The sequence below is a fragment of the Zea mays genome, chromosome 4 (genome assembly GCF_902167145.1).
Source record: "Zea mays cultivar B73 chromosome 4, Zm-B73-REFERENCE-NAM-5.0, whole genome shotgun sequence".
NCBI classification, from domain to species: Eukaryota; Viridiplantae; Streptophyta; class Magnoliopsida; order Poales; family Poaceae; genus Zea; species Zea mays.
In genome coordinates, this window is record NC_050099.1 from 192970498 (window position 1) to 192992977 (window position 22480).

Here is a 22480-nt window from a genome sequence, read left to right on the forward strand (position 1 = left end):
AGGACAAAGTGGCTGCCAAAGTGGTTAGACTTTGGACCCCTCTGGTGGATCGCGGACGGCCCGCCCTCAAGGCCCGGACGGTCCGCGCATCCAACACTTTGCAATTTTCAAACTTGCTTTTGAAAGAACTTTTAACTCACGAAATTTGAAGCGCTGTTAGTCCTCATGCAAATGCAACTACTTGATGCTCTATGAGGCACTAAGCTTTACACAGATCAAAGACATTGACCCCTCTTAATAGTACGGCTATTTAGCCTACTAATCCGGTCAGGTATCTTCTCTAAACTCCTCAAGACCGGCAAAAACAAAACTTATATTATACCTTTGCTTCCATCTGATCCACAACCAATGCTTATGATTCTCCAACATTTGCTGTTCTATGTGGTCCAACCCTGCATTCTTATTTCTCCAAGAACCGTTAGTCCACAAGCAGTTATCATTAATTACCAAAACATCACCAAAGGGGCCTAGATGATTCACAGAGACGCAGTCACAGCTGGCCTGAGGCCAACCTCGGGTGGGAGACGCGACCACGCCTCACCTGAGGCCAACCTTAGGAGGGAGATAAAAATTGTGTGACCTAGAACTATATCCGCAACTGCTGTGAACCTAAAGATTTCCCCTTTAGGACAATAATAAAAATAATTTTGAGGTTTGATAGTCACATGTGTACTAATGACCCCTTTAAAAATAAAGTTTTCAATGTTTGGAAAAGGTATACCCCTGACTGTTGCCATGATGGGCATAAGAATCCTGACCGAAAGGACATATATATATCGTAAGTAAATTACAAAGCTGGTCCTTATGGTCCAATGTGCCTCCAAACTCCCGCCACGAAAAACCCCGGGGAATCTAGCATGTATGACTTATGGCCTTATGGGGCTCTTTGCACCCTCAAACGTCATATAAGAAGGCCACCGGGACTCCACGCATCCTAGAGCATTTGCAGGTAAGATCTCTAGAGGCCACTCGCATCCCAGGGCATTAGATAAGAAGCAAGCTCTCAAGGCCCTGAGACCTCAGACAAGTAGATCCTAGGGCCCCTTGCACTCCGCGAAATCTAACAAGTACAACCCTCGAGATCTCTCGTGTTTCAAGTATAACCCCTAGGGTGGTCCCTCATGTTCCAGGGTACTAATTAAGTATAATCCTGAAAGTCGCCTAGAGGGGGGGTGGATAGGCGGAAACTGAATTTTACAAACTTTAAGCACACTTCAAGCTGGGGTTAGCGTTAGCATAAATATCAAGTCCGGGAGAGAGGGGAAAACAAATCAACCAAGAAAATAAAGCGGATGGCACGGTGATTTGTTTTACCGAGGTTCGGTTCCAAAGAACCTAGTCCCCGTTGAGGTGGTCACAAAGACCGGGTCTCTTTAAAACCATTTCCCTCTCTCAAACGGTCACTTAGACCGAGTGAGCCTTCTCCTTAATCAAACGGGTCACTTAGACCCCCGCAAGGACCACTACAAACTTAGTGTCTCTTGCTTTGATTACAAGTTGCTTGAGAACAAGAATGAGGAAGAAGAAAGCGATCCAAGAACAAGAGCTCAAAGAACACGAGCAAAAACTCTCTCTCTAGTCACTAGGAGTTTGGAGTGAATTTGGGACTTGGAGAGGCTTTGATTCTTTTGAATTGTGTCTTGTATTGATTGCACTAGCTCTTGTATTGAATGAGATGTCTAAAAAACTTGGATTCTTGGAGTGGTGGTGTTTGGGGGTATTTATAGCCCTCAACCACCACATAGCCGTTGGGGAGGCTGGCTATCGATGGGCGCACCGGACAGTCCGGTGCGCCACCGGACACTGTTCGATGTGCCAGCCATGTCACCCATCCGTTAGGGTTCTGAAGATTCTGACCGTTGGAGCGCTGACTTCATCTCGCACCGGACAGTCCGGTGCGGCACCGGATAGGTGCTGTTCACTGTCCGGTGCGTCTCTGACGCCTGCTCTGACTTCTGTGCGCACTGTTCACACACTGTTCATGCTTTTGCAGACGATCGTTGCGCTAAATAGCCGTTACTCCGCTGGCACACCGGACGGTCCGGTGAATTATAGCGGAGTGCGCCCTGATAAACCCGAAGGTGAGGAGTTCGCATTTGTACGGCCCTGGGCACCGGACACTGTCCGGTGCGCCAGACAAGGGTTCTCTTCGGTTTCTTTTGCTCCTTTCTTTTGAACCCTAACTTTGATCTTTTTATTGGTTTGTGTTGAACCTTTTGCACCTTTAGAATATATAATCTAGAGCAAACTAGTTAGTCCAATTATTTGTGTTGAGCATTCAACCACCAAAATCATTTAGGAAAAGGTTGAACCCTATTTCCCTTTCAATCTCCCCCTTTTTAGTGATTGATGCCAACACAAACCAAAGCAAATATATAAGTGCAGAATTGAACTAGTTTGCATAATGTAAGTGCAAAGGTTGCTTGGAGTTAAACCAATTTATCCTTTTACTAGATATGCATGGTCGCTTTCTTTTATTTAACATTTTGGACCACGCTTGCACCACTTGTTTTGTTTTTGTAAATTCTTTTGGAAAATCTTTTCAAAGTCTTTTTGCAAATAGTCAAGGGTATAAGATTGCAAGAAGCATTTTCAAGATTTGAAATTTTCTCCCCCTGTTTCAAATGCTTTTCCTTTGACTTAAACAAAACTCCCCTTGAATAAATTCTCCTCTTAGTTTTCAAGAGGGTTTTGATAGATACCAATTATAACTTATACGTTAGATATTAGTTTTGAAATTATACCAATTGAAAATCATACCAATTTGAAATATATCAAAAACAAGATACCAATTGAAAACTTAATTTCGAAAATTTTGAAATTTTTGGGTGGTGGTGCAGTCCTTTTGCTTTGGGCTAACACTCTCTCCCCCTTTGGCATGAATCGCCAAAACCGGAGACTTTGTGAGCCCTTTTTACTTTCTCCCCCATTGGTACAAGTAAATATGAGTGAAAGATTATACCAAAGAGAGAGTGATGTGGAGTGATGGCGAAGGGTAAATGATACCGATAGAGTGGAGTGGAAGCCTTGTCTTCGCCAAAGACTCCATTTTCCTTTCAATCTATGACTTAGCATAAAAATACACTTGAAAACACATTAGTCGTAGACATAAATGAGATATGATCAAAGGTATATAAATGAGCTATGTATGCAAAGTTTCAATCAAAGTTCCGAGAATAAAGAATGTTTAGCTCATTCCTAAGTTTGGTAAAGGTTTTCTCATCTAATGGCTTGGTGAAGATATCGGCTAATTGTTCTTTGGTGCTAACATAAGCTATCTTGATATCCCCCTTTGTTGGTGATCCCTCAAAAAGTGATACCGAATGTCTATGTGCTTAGTGCGGCTGTGTTCAACGGGATTATCCGCCATGCTGATTGCACTCTCATTATCACATAGGAGAGGGACTTTACTCAATTTGTAGCCATAGTCCCTGAGGGTTTGCCTCATCCAAAGTAATTGCGCACAACAATGACCTGCGGCAATGTACTCAGCTTCGGCGGTAGAAAGAGTTACTGAGTTTTGTTTCTTTGAAGCCCAAGACACCAGGGATCTTCCCAAAAACTAACAAGTCCCTGATGTGCTCTTCCTATCAATTTTACACCCTGCCCAATCAACATTTGAATATCCTATTAAATCAAAGGTGGATCCCTTGGGGTACCAAAGACCAAACTTAGGTGTGTGAACTAAATATCTCATGATCCTTTTCACGGCCCTAAGGTGAACTTCCTTAGGATCGGCTTGGAACCTTGCACACATGCATACGGAAAGCATAATATCCGGTCGAGATGCACATAAGTAGATTAAAGATCCTATCATCGACCGGTATACCTTTTGATCTACGGATTTACCTCCCGTGTCGAGGTCGAGGTGCCCATTAGTTCCCATGGGTGTCTTGATTGGCTTGGCATCATTCATTTCAAACTTGTTAAGAATGTCTTGAATGTACTTTGTTTGACTGATGAAGGTGCCCTCTTGGAGTTGCTTGACTTGAAATCCTAGAAAATACTTCAACTCCCCCATCATAGACATCTCGAATTTCTGTATCATGATCCTACTAAACTCTTCACAAGTAGATTTGTTAGTAGACCCAAATATGATATCATCAACATAAATTTGGCATACAAACAAATCCTTTGCAATTGTTTTAGTAAAGAGAGTAGGATCGGCTTTTCCGACTTTGAAGCCATTAGTGATAAGAAAATCCTGTGCCTAAAGTGACCTTTAGGAATAGGAGACCTACTCTTACGAACAAAAAAACAAAACTATTTTATAGGTATCTATATGCTTGAGTGTTTGTTCTTATGATACCTGTTTGATTTGGATCTTTGATTGAGTGTGATTAGTTGTGGAGTAATGTCCACAATCACATCTGCATATACGTATAGGCATAAATAGAATTCATAAGATAACTAAACAACTTAGATTATACTCCATTAAAATGTATCTAGCCTAACAATATCCATCCCATCTTAAAAAATTCTATTCTACACTCATAGATCCATCCTATCTCGAAATGTTCTAACATATCCTAATAATATATATCCTACCCTAGTAGATCTATCTAACTTAAACTAGTCTAATCTAGTTATACTCAATCCAATCTAGATCCTACCTAATCTAATATAATCTAACCTAGTGGGCGTTACCTACAAATCTATCTTAACAACTCGTCCCTAACCTGGATGAAGACACCAAAGCTCAAGAAAGAAGAGATCAATCTCATTAAATAGGAATAGGAGTCAAGCTAGACCCCAAAGGAAGCTAGATTATGCCATGTCAACACTCATTCTATGCGACCTACCCACTAACCATCTGTCCTTACCTACAAGCCATCTTAACTATGTGTCCCCAACTTAGGTGAAGATTCCATGGTCGAAGATCGAAGATGATCACCCTCATCAAATCAAGGAAGGATAACATTCAAGCCGGATCCTCAAAAGAATTAAGATCCACAATCTTGGATGGAGTCTTTTCTTACCCTACTCTTTCTTACCCAAACCTATCTATGCTTTAAAGATATCTTTTATCCTGCATAATAAAGTGGCTATACCCATATATACCTATGCTCTACTAATCACTAACTATTGACTAAAAAACAATCTAGATTTTTGAACCACTTATAGACTAAAAGTTGAATTACAAACCAATCCTTTTGTATCCCTTTCCTTACAAATCTCGAGGACGAGATTTCTGTTAAGGGGGGTAGAATTTGTAACGCCTGGAATTTCTATGTTGGGATTTAGGAAAAACTATACCAAGATTTAAATAAATGTGATACTAATAAGAGATTAAATTCTTACATGAATTAAAATCATTCTCTATAGAATTATATAATTAGGAACACTCACTAAAATATTTTTCTTATTCATAAAGGATCTGCATTAGAAAATTATATGTTTGAGTGTATAAATTATATATAAAAAACATTTGCTTAAATGGTTAAAATAATAAATAAATAAATAAATAAATAAAAGTATGTTGTTCATTCGGATGAGAGATTTGATTGTACATTTTATTAATTTAATACTTCAACACAAGTTTGACGTCAAAATTGAAATAAATGAAATAGAAAAAAAATTAAAATAGGAAAAAAAGAGGAAGCACTTAATTGGTCGGGCCGGGAGCAAGGCACCAGCCAGCCCATGTTCCCCACGCACACCCTAACTAGTCTTTTTATTATTATTTTATTCTCTTGCCGCAAATGAGGTCATCATGATATATGCTATGACATAAGCATGCAAGTTTCAGTCGCTAGCAAGTCGCTAACAGCAGGCCACGGAACAGCCTCATGCGCGATCATGGAGTCGAGATGGCTGACGCATGGACCACTCGTCCTCCCCTTGCGCCGTTAGAATAGAATAGCCATCTCCTGCTTGGACTCGTCTCAACTGGATTCCGTCGTCCTCGCGTGGACAGCGCAACAGACTCCGAGCCTCGCGGCGGATACAGAAGCTGGGCACCGCAGATCTCCAACAACTGCCCAACCGAATCCCTCACCAGCCGCCGGGAGACACGGGCTTGACCTCGCGCACTCGCGCCTGCTAGCCACGCCCCGGGATATATATTTACGCCGCTATCCCTGCTTTCTCCATCCTAAGCCGGCACCGATGAACCAAGCACGGGATGTAGGGATGGATGGCCTCGGACCATGGCGTTTCCTTGCCGGTACGGGTCCGTCGTCGTGCCGCTGAGGTTGGGCAGACCTGGGCATGCTTCGAAGGGTTGGCATGCGCTGCGCCGTGGCCGGAATTGTTGCCGCCACGGACCCGTCGTCGGTATGGGTTTCTCCCCTGTGATTTCATGTTTTCTTCGTCCCTTTTACGAGAGGCCATGAGTAGACCGTTTAGATCGATTGGATTTAGAAACTGGGTGCTTGGGTGTCGGCCTTGCCGACTCTGGTTGGGCGCCGTCGTGTGTCCCTGTTGCCGTCGCGATTAGGAGCGGAGGGTTGAAGATGGTGTTTGGACCGTAGGATAGAGATCCAACGGTTGGCGGGCGTGTCGTGCGTTTGATTAAAAACGTGCGGTCACGATTAAATCCAGTATACCCCTTCATCCGATGTGGTCGTGGCCGTTAGATATAGATCCAAAGGCCCATATAGTGTACCGTTCAGGAAAGTTTGGATCTAATCTGATCCGTAGATCGGCGATCCAACAGCCAGGATATAACCGTACCCCTTCTTCGTGCGTCTTTTGCGTATGAACCCCTCAGGATTTTGGGAATAAACCCGCAGTCCTTCGCGGGTAGGTCCTGAGTCTTGGAAACATTTGCTTATTAAACCCTGAGTTATCTGTTATTAGCGCGCGCAGTCCAGACCTTAGTAAAACAGAGAAATTTATTCAGAAAATGATTTTTATTGCAAAATTAATTCCAAGAACTTGTATAATTCCTAGAAAATACATTTTAACTCCTTTTTGACTCATTCCAATTCCTATAATTTTGTAATATTATTGTTCATCACATAGTGCCAATGTTTTGATATGAAAATTGTATTAAATTAATCTCTTGGTTAATCTTGTATGGAATACATAAAACCTTAGGAAATTCATAACCCTTTCGTTTTAAATCCGAATTGACTCGTTCCAGTTGCGTTAATCTCGTATAAATATTTACTATGCAATAACAACATTTATTGTAGCATGTCTCATTTTTTTCTAATTAGATCTTTATTTAATTTTGTTGGTTAGACTGGTTAAATTGCTTATCATTAGAATCTACTAGAATATAATTTATGGTCAATTTATAACTAGATTAAAGTTGAGATAGTTATTTAGAGAATAACCTCTCATATGATTTACACTAACCAATTTATAATATAGTTTAGTATTTGAATCACACAGATCTTCTATAAAATCATAACTCCTTAATCGTAACTCCGATCTTAGTAGTTCTCGTTCCCACGATCTCGTAGCAACGCGTAGATCATTATTATACAGTATGTTCTTATGTTTGGTGTGATGTTAATTTTGTTTATACCATGTTTGTTTGTATTGCTACGACTAGCAGCGAGGTTTCGAGTATCCGAAGAATCACCCTAGTAACTGGAATCTTAAGTGCCAGGCAAGTTGTGCCCTTGATCCACTTTTGTTACCCAATAATATTCTTTATTATCACTTATTCAATGCATAGGTTTAATTTTGATGGGACCCAATAGGCCACCCCAGTTTGTTTATCTTGTTTACCTTGTTTACCCCTGAATCAATTGGGTAGTTATGCTATTGCTTTATATGGTTTTCGGGTTAATATTTCATTACATCCATGTTCCAATTATTCTGTTATGTTATTTATGTTCATGATAAGATCATTATGTTAATTGGAACATGGAGCGACCACCCGGGAAAACAGTGCTACCACAAGGGTTTAATGGGACGCCCTTGGCTGATTAACTAGGAAAGCTAGTGGAGGTCTTCCTTACCCGAAAGGGGCAAGGGCAGTAGGGGAGTGGTCAGTGTAGGGAGGTCCTTGGGTTGATTTTGCTGCGATGGCGGTCAGGCGAGGGATTCCTGCACTGGAGCTTCCTATAAACTGTAGCGGGATTTCTGAAGCTAGTGGAACTTTGTAAAGGCCTCGTAGTGTTACCCTGTCTCGCTTCCTTGGTAGAGGTGTATGGGATTCATGACCCCTTGGCAGATGGGTAACATGGCTTGTGGGTAAAGATGCGCAACCTCTGCAGAGTGTAAAACTAGTATACTAGCCGTGCTCACGGTCATGAGCGGCTCGGACCCTCACATGATTAAATTATGGAACCTAAATTCAATTTGTGATGAGAATTTGCATGGGATCATTTATTAATTTTGTTCTATTATTTATTATGGTTTGGTATTTACTTACACCTAGTAATTGCTAATAAAATTTTGACCAACTTTAAAAGCAATGCTCAGCTTCAACCATTCTCTTTGGTAAGCCTTACACTTCACGTGAGCTCCCACCTTTGGCGAGTTCATGCACATTATTCCCCACAACTTGTTGAGCGATGAACGTATGTGAGCTCACTCTTGCTGTCTCACACCCCCCACAGGTCAAGAACAGGTACCACAGGATGAGGCGCTTGGAGGATGTTGTAATGAGTTCGTGAGTGGTCTAGGCCGTCGTCTCCCAGTCAACTTTGGGTTGCTGGACCGTTGTCTCCTTATAATGTAATTATTTATTTTGTATAGAATTCATGTTATGTAGTAAAGATGTGACATTCGATCCTGTGCCATGATTCATCATATGTGTGAGACTTGGTCCCAGCACACCTGGTGATTATGTTCACGTCCGGGCTTTAGACCCCTAAAACCCGGGTGTTACAGTTAGTCCCAAAATGTGTTCTCCCTTTAGAAGTTTGTGAAGATTCTTCATCCCAACATGGGCTAGTCGGCGATGCCAGAGCCAACCCATATTAGTCTTAGCAATTAAGAAAGTATCAAGTTCAGCTTTGTTAAAATCAACTAAGTATAGCTGACCCTCTAACACTCCCTTAAATGCTACTGAATCATCACTTCTTCTAAAGACAGTAACACCTAAATCCGTAAAAAGATAGTTGTAGCCAATTTTACATAATTGAGAAACAGAAAGCAAATTGTAATCTAAAGAATCTACAAGAAAAACATTGGAAATGGAATGGTCAGGTGATATAGAAATTTTACCAAGTCCTTTGACCAAACCTTGATTTCCATCCCCGAATGTGATAGCTATTTGGGGATCTTTGTTTTTCTCGTAGGAGGAGAACATTCTTTTCTTCCCTGTCATGTGGTTTGTGCACCCGCTATCAATAACAACTGGATCCCCCGGATGCATAAACCTGCAAAACAATTTTAGGCCTTGTTCTTAGGTACCCAAACGGTCTTTGGTCCTTTACATTAGAAACAAGCACCTTGGGTACCCAAACACAAGTCTTGGAGCCCTTGTGTTTGCCCCCAACATATTTGGCAACTATTTTGCCTGATTTGTTAGTAAGCACATAAGATGCATCAAAGGTCTTAAATGAAATGTTAGATTCATTTGATGCAGTAGGAGTTTTCTTTTTAGGCATTTTAACATGGGTAGAATGCCTAGAGCTAGATGCCTCATTCTTGTACATAAAAGCATGATGGGAAACAGAATGAGACTTCCTAGCATGAATTCTCCTAATCTTGTGCTCAGGATAACCAGCAGAATATAAAATGTAACCCTCGTTATCTTGAGCCATGGGAGCCTTGCCCTTTATAAAGTTAGACAACCTTTTGGGGGCATTAATTTTGACATTGCTTCCCTGTTGGAAACCAATGACATCCTTATTGCCAGGGCATCTCCCATTATAGAGCATGCTTCTGGCAAATTTAATTTTTTCATTTTCTATCTCATGCTCATTGATTTTAGCAATTAGTTGAGCTATGTGATCATTTTGTTGTTTAATTAAAGCTAGGTGATCATGAATAGCATTAACATTAATATCTCTACATCTAGTACAAATGGCAACATGTTCAACAGTAGATGTAGAGGGTTTGCAAGTATTTAATTCATCAATCTTAGCATGTAAAATAGCATTCTCATTTCTAAGATTGGAAATAGAAACGTTGTAAACATTTAAATCTTTAGCCTTAGAAATTAACTTATCATTCTCAGTTTTAAGGCTAGCAATTGATTCATTCAATTTATCAATCTTAGCAACTAAACTAGCATTCTCATTCTTAAGATTGACAATTGAATTATTGCAAACATTTGATTTCTCAACCTTAGCAATTAAACTAACATTCTCAGTTCTAAGGTTAGAAATAGTGTCATGGCAAATGCTAAGCTCTTTAGTCAAATTTTCATATTTTTCTATCTCTTGAGCATAAGCATTTTTTACCTTAACATGATTTTTGTTTTCCTTAATAAGGAATTTCTCTTGGCTATCCAAGAGTTCATCCTTCTCATGAATGGCACCTATCAATTCATTTAATTTTTCTTTTTGTTGCATGTTGAGGTTGGCAAAAAGGGTAAGCAAATTATCTTCATCATCACTAAAACTACCCTCATCACTAGATGTAGTATACTTGGGGGTGGTTCTAGCTTGTACCTTCTTTTTCTTGTCGTCCTTTGCCAGGAGGCACTTATGGCCGATGTTTAGGAAGAGGAGGACCTTGTTGACGGCGATGTTGGCGGCGTCCTCGTCGGAGGAGTCGGTGGTGCTCTCGTCGGAGTCCCATTCCCGACACACGTGGGCATCGCCGCCCTTCTTCTTGTAGTATCTTTTCTTCTCCTTCTTCTTCCCCCTCTTGTCGTTGTCCCTGTTACTATCACTAGACATAGGGCATTTAGCGATAAAATGACCGGGCATACCACATTTGTAGCACACCTTCTTGGAGCGAGGTTTGTAATCCTTCCCCTCCTTTGCTTGAGGATTTGGCTGAAGCTCTTGATGATAAGCGACATTTCCTCGTTGTCGAGCATGGAGGCGTCGATGGGGAGCCTACTTGATGTAGACTCTTCTTTATTTTCCTCCGTCGCTTTGAATGTGACGGGTTGCACCTCGATTGTGGAGGTGCCGCCTTGCTCGATGATTTGTTTGGAGCCTTTGATCATCAACTCAAAGCTCACAAACTTGCCTATCACTTCCTCGGGAGACATTAGCTTATATCTAGGATCACCACGTATTAATTGAACTTGAGTAGGATTACAAAATATGAGTGATCTAAGAATAACCTTGACCATTTCATGGTCATCCCATTTTGTGCTCCCGAGGTTGCGCACTTGATTCACTAAGGTCTTGAGCCAGTTGTACATGGCTTGTGGCTCCTCTCCTTGGTTGAGGACGAATCGACCGAGCTCCCCCTCGATCGTCTCCCGTTTGGTGATCTTGGTCACCTCGTCCCATTCGTGCGTCGTTTTGAGGACGTCCCAAATTTCTTTGGTCATCTTTAACCCTTGCACCTTATTATACTCCTCTCGACACAAGGAGGCGAGGAGTATAGTTGTGGCTTGGGAGTTAAAGTGCCGAATTTGGTCGGCCTCGTCCGAATCGTAGTCCTTGTTCCCTACCTTTGGTACCTGCGCTCCATACTCAACAATATCTCATATGCTTTTGTGGAGTGAGGTTAGATGATGCCTCATTTTGTCACTCCACATACAATAATCCTCACCATCAAAAAATGGTGGTTTGCCTAGGGGAACGGAAAGTAATGGAGTGCGTTTAGAAATACGAGGACAACGGAGGGGCATCTTACTATACTTCTTGCGCTCATGTCGCTTAGAAGTGACGGACGTCGATTCGGAGTCGGAGGTGGAGGGTGACGAAGAGCCGGTCTCGTAGTAGACCACTTTCTTCATCTTCTTCTTTTTGTCACCTCTCCGTTGTGACTTGATGGAAGAAGAGGATTCCTCCTTGTGCTTGTGTCCGGACTCTCTAGAATGAGTTCTTCCCAAGCTTGCGGACTTGTCACCGCCGGTCACGATCTCCCTCTTGGCATGATCTCTCGACATCACTTCGAGTGGTTAGACTCTAATGAAGCACCGGGCTCTGATACCAATTGAAAGTCGCCTAGAGGGGGTGGATAGGCGGAAACTGAATTTTACAAACTTTAAGCAGACGTCAAGCTGGGGTTAGCGTTAGCATAAATATCAAGTCCGGGAGAGAGGGGAAAACAAATCAACCAAGAAAATAAAGCGAATGACACGGTGATTTGTTTTACCGAGATTCGGTTCCAAAGAACCTAGTCCCCGTTGAGGTGGTCACAAAGACCGGGTCTCTTTCAACCCTTTCCCTCTCTCAAACAGTCACTTAGATCGAGTGAGCCTTCTCCTTAATCAAACGGGTCATTTAGACCCCTGCAAGGACCACTACAAACTTAGTGTCTCTTGCTTTGATTACAAGTTGCTTGAGAACAAGAATGAGGAAGAAGAAAGCGATCCAAGAACAAGAGCTCAAAGAACACGAGCAAAAACTCTCTCTCTAGTCACTAGGAGTTTGGAGTGAATTTGGGACTTGGAGAGGCTTTGATTCTTTTGAATTGTGTCTTGTATTGATTGCACTAGCTCTTGTATTGAATGAGATGTCTGAAAAACTTGGATTCTTGGAGTGGTGGTGGTTGGGGGGTATTTATAGCCCTCAACCACCACATAGCCATTGGGGAGGCTGTCTGTCGATGGGCGCACCGGACACTGTTCGGTGCGCCAGCCACGTCACCCAACCGTTAGGGTTCTGAAGATTCTGACCGTTGGACCGCTGACTTCATGTCGCACCGGACAGTCCGGTGCGCCTCTAACGCCTGCTCTAACTTCTGCGCACACTGTTCACGCACTGTTCACGCTTTTGTAGACGACTGTTGCGCTGGATAGCCGTTACTACGCTGGCACACCGAATGGTCCGGTGAATTATAGCGGAGTGCGCCCTGAGAAACCCGAAGGTGAGGAGTTCGTACCTGTACGTCCCTGGGAACCGGACAGTCCGGTGCGCCAGACCAGGGTTCTCTTTGGTTTCTTTCACTCCTTTCTTTTGAACCCTAACTTTGATCTTTTTATTGGTTTGTGTTGAACCTTTGGCACCTGTAGAATATATAATCTAGAGCAAACTAGTTAGTCCAATTATTTGTGTTGGGCATTCAACCACCAAAATCATTTAGGAAAAGGTTGAACCCTATTTCCCTTTCAAATCCCTCGTTGCCCTCACGTCCTATGTTACTAATGAACAAAGACCCCACAAAGCTAACTAAGTAAAACCATTGAGCCCATCGCACCCTAGGTATTAATTGAGTAAAACCCTTGGGGCCTCCTTGCACTCTAGGCTGCTAATTGAGTAAAGCCCTTAGGTCCCCTCGAGCCTACGGTGCTAATTGAGTAAAGCCCTCAGGGTTCCTCACGTCCCAAGATGTTAATTGAGTAAAGCCTCGGGGGGGGGGGGGGGGGGGGGTCGCACCCTCGAGTGCTAATTGGATAAAGCTTCTAGGGCCCCTCGTGCTTATGGTGCTAACTATGAAAACCCTTCACATGGACAACCCTCTATTAGCCCACCACATGCCCTAAGGATGATACGATGCTAGGGCCCACTAAGGGATGTCCACTAAGGGTGACAGGAGTCGTACATAAAAAGGGATGGTCCCACCTGATCAAAATCTTGAGGAAATATTATTAAAAAAAGGTGTCATAACATAGGAGGTGCAATATTAAGTGTGCGGATGGAGGTATTACATGGCGTGTGAATTGGGGCAAAGAAAGAGCCAACCCTCGATCGTCCTTCGTACATACAAATCGATGAGATCTCCGATGCAGGGCAGGTAGCTAGGAAGAGCGAAGGTAGGCATGTGGCTTAGCTCCCACTGAGCGAAGTCCCCCCTGCATACGCAACGGAGACATTGGTGCCCAAGGTTGGGGGCTTAAACCCTGCGAGGAGGCAGCTTGACCCCCTTCGGATCGCGTCGGTCGATGAAGGCACTTGGCGAAGACACCTGCAAACGGGCTAGCACCTCCGAGCAAAGGTTTCACATTGATCCCCTATGAGGGGCCGCAAGTCTTCGTCACCTCTACTACGGGAATGCATTCGTGAAGACAAAGTCCACAACCCAGCTGAGATGTCACAACCGGCTTTAGAAGGCAAACCGAATGTGAACCATGTACGTGCCAGGATCAGCAATTCACGTACACAGCAGTTACATAACTGGACATCATCACAGAGTGCTCAAATAATAACATAAAAGGGTAATAATAGTCGATTACATCAAAATGTCTGAGACATCCACATAGTCTTTAACAATAATCAAAGTGCGAAAACGAAACGTAGATACACGCGGCCTTCACAGGCAGCCGACTAGGGGTTGCCGCTAACCCACGCCTAAAACTCGTCGTACTCTTGAAATTCCTGGAAGTCTTCCTCCACGGCTTCATCTTCTCCTGAGCAGTGGTTGCAACGTGGACAACCTGGGAAGGGGGGGGTTGGTGTGTAGAGAAAGGGTGAGTACACATCAACATACTCAACAAATGTCATGTTTGGCTGTAGTGGACTAGCTTTATGTTGGGGTAAGTCAAGCAGTTGCTTTTAGTTGGTCAGATTATTATTACTAGTAGAGAGAGCCAGATTTTAGTATTAACCCAAGTTGTTAACCCAAAAGTACCCTTTTCAAACAGAAAGAATACCACTTACCATTACCATAGTCAATACCAAAACCATCATTCTCATCACCACCTGTAATCCGAGCATCTCTGATCAAGTATCTCTAATCAATGAAGCTCCCTTGGCCGCTCATAACCGCGAGCATAGCTGATATATCAGTTTTCATAACACTCTGCAGAGGTTGCGCACTTTACCCACAAGTCGTGATTCCCTCTCTAGCCCAGGCTTGCAAGACCCTTATTCACTCCCAAGGTGAATGGCCAGGGATTCACTATGAAGCCTTTACAAAGATTCCCTCAGGCTGTAGCCGCCCGTTAGGTTTCCTAAATGCACTGCACTCCTCCCCAAGGGGCGAACCAACCTTGGCAGAGCGAGCCGCATACACCGAGCCCCATTAACGGCACGACGGCGAAGCGAACTACACCCCAGTTCCTCTAATTATTCAGCTAAGGGCGTCCCATTCCACCCTCATGGTTGCACTGTTTTCCCGGGCGGTCATTTAACGAACAGGTCCTTACGGAGAGGCACTCGAGAAACCACTCGAACCCCCTAAAGTATCACCAGTCCAACATCATAATCATAATGACAACATTGTATCATAAGTGTTCACATCATGTTCATTGATTAAAGTAAAGCAATAGCATGAATCTAACCATAGTAACTCGAAAGGTAATCAAGGACAAGATAAAAACAAAGCTAGTCAATCCTTAGGTTGATCATGGTATGCGGGTTGATGAATTATAAAGTAAATGGGACATAATAGGTTAGAGGACACTTGCCTTCACCAAACAGATGCTCAGGGTCTTCAACTTCGTGGAACTCGAAGAGCTAGATCACTTGGTCGCCGAAGCTTGACCGTCGATTCCTCGAAGCTCGGAAATGGATCGCAGTCTATTCGCGACGCACAGCGAATACAAACAGGCACAAACAAACAACCATATATGCATAACGCAAAATAAAATAGAGTGTGTTACTACGGTCACACGAGGACAAAGAAACGCGACGGTCGAGGCTACGGTCGAGAGGTTATCGCGTCCACACTAAACGAGTATTAATCATAATATCTAATTCGACATTGTCAAATATAAGTAATATCTATAATTTAGTTCGATTAATTCGCTATGCCAACGAATGTCAGTCAAATAAGTAATTTAATTAACACGAAAGATTCTACGCGAGATGAACTTACGATACACGAAATAACACGACAGCGTGAAAACGACACGCGAACACGCGTGACACAACACGCTGACGACACACGAAACAGAGCGCGCGACGAGCGCGAATGACGCGCAACCAGCACGCTACTATGAGCACATCACGCACGAACAACGTGCAGACAGCACGTGAATGACGCGCGAATCAGCACACCACTATGCGCGAAACAGCACCCGCGACAAACGAGAATAACTAAACAGGTGACACGTTCATACTAAACAAATGTTAAATAAATAGAAAGTAGTTAAATTAATATTAGCTATGTTAATATTTATTACAAGAGCCCAAGATAAACGCTACATATTTAATCTGATTGGAATATTAATCCAATAAATATTAGTCGAGCAATCCTTAAGTTAGTTATCTAAAATATATGACATGATGCATTAACATCGTTAACATAAGTGTTTATAAGCGACAAACTATTTATTATTACGCGTAGACGTCGTGCGACACACGAAGACAACATAACGTCAAGCGCGAATAGCGTGCGCGACACGTGAGGATCACTAACAGACACGCGTTTACACTTAAGCGATAAATAAAATGCATTTAAGTTGACATTATTTATATTAACATTTATTTGTAAAAGCGTGGGTTTAAAACTATAAACTAGCTTTCGCTAAATTGCTTATTCTAATAATCAACAGACAAAATAATTAATTAAACTTAGGTCGCGACAAAATAATGTTATTAACACGCATGGTAGACGAACGTGTTGGGGGGGTAGATGGGCGTTGTCTACGGGTAGACGAACGTCGTCTAGGGATAGACGGATGTCGTCGGGACCCCGACGACACGCTGCGCGTACGCAAAACAACGCGCACAACAGCGCGCGACATGTGCGAGTGAAAGTCGACGACGTGTGTGTCAGCATGTGAAATACGCGGATGGGCTAGGGCGCGACGCGGACACCCGTTCGACGATGGCGTGCCGATGGCAAGGCTGCGCAGGCCATTGGCCGCGCCACGCCCTGCGCAGGGGAGCTAAAGGGGGGGTCATGTATGGGGAGGCCGGAGGAGCAGGTCGAGCGGCCTGCGGCACAGGGGCACGTCGGCCGAGGCTGAGCAACAGGCTGCCACGCCAAGTCGGAGAAGCAGAGCGTGGATGCGTGCGTGGGAGGCACAAGCTCAATGGAGCGAGGATAGCAGTGGCAACTTAGCCAGACAACGCTCGCATGACAATTTGGTCACGGAACTGCATGGCAAATTTGCTGAGGACGAAAAAAAAGAACGTGCTACGAAGGTTCAATCCAACACAAAGAAACAGAGAAGGGGAACTCACCGGGACGAAGGACTCGCCGGAGAAGAAGAGGCCGCACCGAGGCAGACTGCCAAGCTGGGCGTCTGGGCGCTCGTCGTGGTGCTTTGGATTTGGGTGCTGGGATCGGCAACCACCAGGTGATAGGGGCAATGGCGGTTGCGAGCATTAGGGAGAGAAGATGGGAAAGGGAGAGAGAAGAACGTTGGTTTCTAGGCGCAGCCACAAGGCACGACGTGTGGTAGCCTCGCCCACGCGCGTTGGGTCGGCCACGCGGGCAGCCCAAGGAGAGGGGGGCGCGGCGCTGGGACAGGCGCGCTGCCAGGGCGGAAGTGGAGCTGGGCCGCGCAGCTCGGTGGGCCGGTCGGGGCAGACGTGGGGGTGGGCTGCGCACGTGGTTGAGTGGGGGCGTGGGGAGGGGAAGGCAAGGCACTGGGCCGCGGGGGAAGAAAACGGCCCGGGTCGTGGCGAGGAGCGCGCAGCGTGCGCGGGCCGGTCGAGCGCAGCGGCGTGGGAGTGGGCCAGCGGGGGGGTAGCGCTGGGCCACGCGTAGGCTGGTGGAGCTGGGAACCGCGGCTAGGGATGCGTGGTGTTGGGCTGCGCGGTCGGTGGGCCGTGGGGAGGAGGTCGAGCGCGTGCTGGGTGGGCTCAGCGGGGAATGGAGGGGGGAAAGAGGAGATGGGCCACGGAGGAGAGGGGTTGGGCCAGCTGGGGACATTGGGTTTTGTCTTCTCATTTTCTATTCATTTCTCCTTCCTTTACTTGAAACCTGATTTAGTTTTAAAATTCAAATTCAACCATGCTCTGCGAGTTTAGATAGATGCACATCAAAGAAAAACATCATACAAACATAGATGTATTCCGGCATGGTGCAACAATCATTATTCCTTTAGGGTTTCATTTTACTAGGCTGACACATATATAAGGCAAAATAACTCTTCACCATTTCAAAAAAAAGAGCAGAGAAGAAGGGAAGAAAGAGGGCAACACCTGAATTTGGTAGATATTAGAAAAGAAATTTTATACCCCAAATTCAGGGTGTTACATGAGAGGAGGGCCCGCACCTAACTAGGCGGTGGTAGGGCCTACCTGTCGACCTTTACTGTGTGGTATGAGGATGGGTGTAATTATAATAATGGATTGTCGTCCTATAATTATCCTGTTGTACAACATATTTGAGGAATGTAGTAGGTAACCTAGGACACAAACATATTCATGACATGGGCCCTTGGTTACCCTATAAATACCATCATCCTGTAGCTGGAAGGGACAAGCTTGACAAGACATTTGAGCTCCTAGCCATCCATTTTGTCGTGCCACCTGTCACCTCTGTTCACGAGTGCTTGTGTTCACTGTTCTTAGTCCCAACATGAATGCATGATCTGGTCTATAGAACACTTGAGGACTCTAAAAGCAGTAGTACGACAACATCTGACCTAGGTAATGTGAGTACGACATACTAAGGTGGACAAAGGAGCATGGGAAACAACACTAGTTGGCCTATCATGTGTAGGTAGCATGGTTATGGCATAAAAATTAATGGCAAGAACACCAATACCTACCACACAAAATGTATGATAGTAAGGTACTAAGGGATGGCCTCGGCTAGAGTGCATTAAATGCGTCAATATGCATACTCTACTACCTGGACGAGCTCAACACTCATAGCACTATACACAAATATATTATAATACATCTCAACATAGGGACACACGACGTCCCCAGTAAGTAAGAACCGTCTGCGTCAACACGATAGAACGACACAAGCGTAATACCCATGGTAAAAGTATGAAGGGTACTAATGCGAAGAGACAGAATAACGGGATAGCATGAAGGCCCATCTCCATAAAAAGTGTCCCCATCTCATAAAAAGAGTCAAGCAAGCTTGCTAGCATAATGCAATTGTTGGACCTATGATAGGTCAGGCCCATAGATGCATATGTATGTATCAGTGTCAGCGTTAGGGCTATAAAAAGGGGAGACAAAACAATAATCAATTCAAGACGCACACAACCAACGTCTAGAACAAGAGACTTCAAAGCTTGGTTGCTCACCAAAGGCAAGAAGAATAGCTAGCTTATCTAAGTTTTTGGTTCCTTAGGGAAGTTCATCAACCTCATAGCTTGAGGGTTGTAATATTGAGTGCCATCAGAAAGAGGACATAGGGTATTACACATATTATGGCCCAAACTTCTATAAAATTCCATGTGTCATTATGTTTGTATATTCATGACGTGGTAGGCATACAACACATCGTCAGGACTCACTTCCTCTCCCCTAGTTGCTTCCACTCATGTACCTTGAGTACCCTTGTGTCATTTCCACGATATTTTGCGCCATTCGTGGGGACAAACACATGACCACGGGGCAAACGAGCTCTCCTTCGTAGGCCCCTTTAGGTTCACTGACATCTATAGGCTAGGGTGTGTACGCTTGGTAATAGAGGAAGGCACGCCTTTGTCCAACTCATAAAATATAAACCGCCTCTGTAAGTTTCATCCTTGAAGGGGTACTTTGAAAATATGACCAAGGGTCAGCCCCTAATGATACAACAATTTTATTTACACCTTTTTAATATACTATGCTACTACTTATGAGTTGCTTTTAAAATCATTAGACCTTTTTTACACCTTTTAAATTGTTGGACCTTTTTTATACGTCTACAGTTAGTTATCATCCAATTAACTATCCAAAAATAAGCATAACTCATTTAGGCTACATTTTGTCTCATTTAGGCTACATTTTATCTAAGAACCGAGGAAGTAGAATTTAACAAAGATGGGCTTCTTTTTTGTCTGTTGTTATGAGTCTAGCATAATCAACTTGCCATGTTCCCTCATCTCTATATAGGAACATATCTTGTGCCGGTGCAACTTGTAATCAAGCAATCTAGTACATCCCATCAAAATCCACTAGTAACTATTATTATACATTTAACCCCTTCCACAGAAACTTAGTACTTATTTTACGTTTAACCTCTTCTATATAAATCGTTGGATCTAGATTGAATACCCTGGATGGTTTAGTTACACGCTTACACCTAGGAGTGACAATAAACTCTAAATTTTACACCATAAAATTTAAGAATTTTTTAATTAAAATTAGTTAAGGCTCTAAACGAACCGTGAAAAACATTTGAATCATGATTTATTATGACTCCTACTTGAACCATCAAATACACGATTGCACATGATATGTCCCCCTTAAATACTTTCAGAATCTATACTATAAAATATTTAGTTTTCTTTTGTGCGTCATCACAACTGTTAGATTCAGTTTTTATTGAAATCTTATGGGCATCAGCAGTCGGCAGGAACTCTCCTCACCAAAATAATTGCGACCGCTCCCTCCCCTCCACTCCGTTGTAGAATTGTCAAAAATCAATGGCGACGCAAAAGATGATCCGTGCCAAGGTGCAAGTGCATGTCCAACACGGGCCTGAGGCCATTGGCGAGGAGTGCATGCTGCAGCTGGTGGAGGGTGTCGGCGGCGTCAAGGTCCTCGCCGTCATCATCGTAGATCTAGCTCGGTGACGAGGAAGTAGGCTCGTAGGGCCTGATATCGGCTACGTCACACCAGGCAAAGACCTTGTCATCGAAGTAGGAGACGAGGAGGTAGCCATCGTGGCCAGTGTGGTTCCCTCCGACGGATTAGATGAGGCCCAGCCAAGTGTCAGCGTACTCAACTAGAACGGAAACGGAAGGGGAGAAACTGGGAAGGGGAGCAGAGGGAAGAGACGGAGGAAGAGAAGGGGAGCAGAGTATTTTTCTTAGGGGTGTTTTACAGAGCTTCCACAGCTCTGTTCACATAGAGATTCACTCCTACATAGTTAAATAGTAAAAATCTGAATTGCTCAACGGTGAAAATGAAGTGAATCTAATCTCTATTTTGTACTATAAAGTGAAAGCAAAAAACATGTTTCTCACCGTTCCCAAGCTGCTCCCCACTCTCTAGATTAACTTCACAGCCTATTTGACAAACGATTTTTTTCAAATAAATTCATTTCTGCTAAAAAATCACTCGAAATCACTATATTAGAGAATCGGCTCTCGGAGCTAAAGAATCACGAAGCGAAGCTATGCCAAACGAGCTCCACACGACCACACCTATTCCTTCCAGAATCCGGGTATCTATATTCTTATAGAAGGCCATGGCTTAATTAACCCACTCGCGCCCCCACCACTCTCACATTCGGTCTGCGAACGCGATGGCCTAGAAGGTGGACAACTTCTGCACTTGCGTCTGTTGGCGCCTTGCCACTCGTGTTGTCGACACAAGCGACATGGTTGAGCTTCTTTCCCCAAACAATGGGCCTGTTTGGTTCAGCTTTTTCTGATCAGCTTTTCTGAAAATCTGGCTGTGCGGAGAATCTGGCTGTGGCGAGAATCTGAGTATCATTATAATTACGTGTGGAGAAAGATAAAGTTATCCATGAGGCTTAGGATCTATAAAATGACGGATTACTACTTATGCGACGACTCAACCGATTATATGTTTATGTTGATTTTGAATGGTTTTTACCCAAACGAATTTTATAGAAGCTGGCTGAAAAACTGAATGTTTGGTAGTCCGCAGCAGCTTTTGGTGGCCAAAAGCTGCGAAAAGCCGAAACAAACGGGGGCAATGTCGGTCGAAGCGAAGCCATCGACCATGGGAGTGACAGGATCTAGAGGGTGTGGTTGAGCAGGTGTGAGGGTCTCTGTAACACGCCGTCCACTCATGGACCAGCAATACTTATTCATGGCAGTCCTTTAGAATCATAGACCATCCGCATAGACCAACACAAGTCTTTTGTACATACTTTGTCCTCACTCATGCGCACCCGATAAAACTTTCCGGTCGGTCATCCATCCCAAATTGCTACAACTCAAGCATGCTTAACATATACTCCCTCTATTTCTTTTTAGTTGTCGCTGGATAGTGCAAAATTGAACTATCCATCGACAACTAAAAAGAAACAGAGGGAGTAGGTTCTTTTAAGATGGGCTTTCGAAAAATAAGATACACCTTGTTGGTATGGTTACTCTATTAATTCTATTAAGTCTTGAGCCAGAATATCACCATCCCAGAAACCAGGATATCACAGTCTTGTGGGGGTGATAGTGGCCACGCTTAGGACTAGTTTGGGAGTCACAAACCGAAGAGGATTATAGGAACTAATCACCTCTTTATTTAAAATTGAATAAGAAGGGAGTTTTAGTCCCTCTAATCACATCCGATTTTTAGACTTCCAAGCTAGCCCTGGGATTAGAAGAGTTAAAATCCCCTCTTCTCCTAAACTAGCACTAAGTGGTGCTAGGGTTTGGAAGGCAGACCAGTGGTGTTTTTGAGGTCGGTTTGGAAGGCGAATCCAGCGGTGTTGTTGAGGTCGATGCGCACGAACATGGTGGCGGCGTTAGGGTTTTGTTATGGGGCTTGGGATCGAATCAATCTGAATGGAATGGAGGCGGGGA